This window comes from Schistocerca cancellata, chromosome 7, assembly GCF_023864275.1.
Source record: "Schistocerca cancellata isolate TAMUIC-IGC-003103 chromosome 7, iqSchCanc2.1, whole genome shotgun sequence".
In the NCBI taxonomy this organism is placed as follows: Eukaryota; Metazoa; Arthropoda; class Insecta; order Orthoptera; family Acrididae; genus Schistocerca; species Schistocerca cancellata.
Window position 1 is genome coordinate 600,575,116 of NC_064632.1, and position 1,381 is coordinate 600,576,496.

Here is a 1,381-nt window from a genome sequence, read left to right on the forward strand (position 1 = left end):
GAGGCATTTCATAAAGTATGAAGAGAGTGTGAAAGCAAATTTAGCTCGTACAACTCTGGCATTGACTGGTGGCTTAAAACATGCCAAACCTAAGATTCGGAGGATTTTCACAAATCATTCGAAAGACGAAAGCTTTTGGTACAAATCAACTATAGAGTTCTACTTCCAGTGTCTAAGGATTTGTACAAGTCAGATGCAACATTTGTGCACAGCTGCCAAAGAATTATAAAAATTAAGGCAAAAATTTTGGTACTTCGGTGTAAACAACTGGAAGGCTACCAAATAAGATCGCGTGCCCAGAATATGGCACAGTGCGAGGTCATGTCATTCGTGAAAGCAAAAGGGCGTCTCGCAAGATATTATCTGAAATAAAAGCTGGTGATTGGAGGGAGCTGGCGATGCACAGTGAGATTAAAGAGGCAATCGCACAGCATTTTGCCTCCTTAATGTCTAGTCGATCCGTTGACGAACAGCTTCAAGATGAGTTAATGATCAACCTACGAGGCAAAGTATGCCACGCGCAAGCACAAACTCTCATCTCGGAAGTGACTAAGGAAGATGTCGAAGTAGCATGAAGCATGGAAGAATGAAAAATAAGGCTCCAGGGGCAGACAGAATTCCGGCAGATTTTATTGCAAATTCAGTGGCCTCATAAGAGCCAAGTTTACTCTCATCTGCAATGGAGTGCTAAACCCTGACAATGACATCCCGAAAGAATTTCGAAATGGACTCGTAGTGTTAGTGGCGAAAAATACCGACACGAAAGCAGTGAGCGCTCTGAGGCCAATACACTTCTACATCTACATCTGCATACATACTCCGCAATCCACCAGCATCTTCTCTCCCTGTTCCACTCCCAAACAGAACGAGGGAAAAATGACTTCCTATATGCCTCTGTACGAGCCCTAATCTCTCTTATCTTGTCTTTATGGTCTTTCCGTGAAATGTAAGTTGGCGGCAGTAAAACTGTACTGCAGTCAGCCTCAAATGCTGATTCTCTAAATTTCCTCACTAGCGATTCACGAAAAGAACAGCTCCTTTCCTCCACAGACTCCCACCCGAGTTCCTGAAGCATTTCCGTAACACTCGCGTGATGATCAAACCTACCAGTAACAAATCTAGCAGCCCGCCTCTGAATTGCGTCTATGCTCTCCCTCAATCCGACCTGATAGGGATCCCAAACGCTCGAGCAGTACTCAAGAATAGGTCGTATTAGTGTTTTATAAGCGGTCTCCTTTACAGATGAACCACATCTCCCCAAAATTCTACCAATGAACCGAAGACGACCATCAGCCTTCCCCACAACTGCCATTACATGCTTGCCCCACTTCACATCGCTCTGCAATGTTACGCCACAATATTTAATCGACGTGGCTGTGTC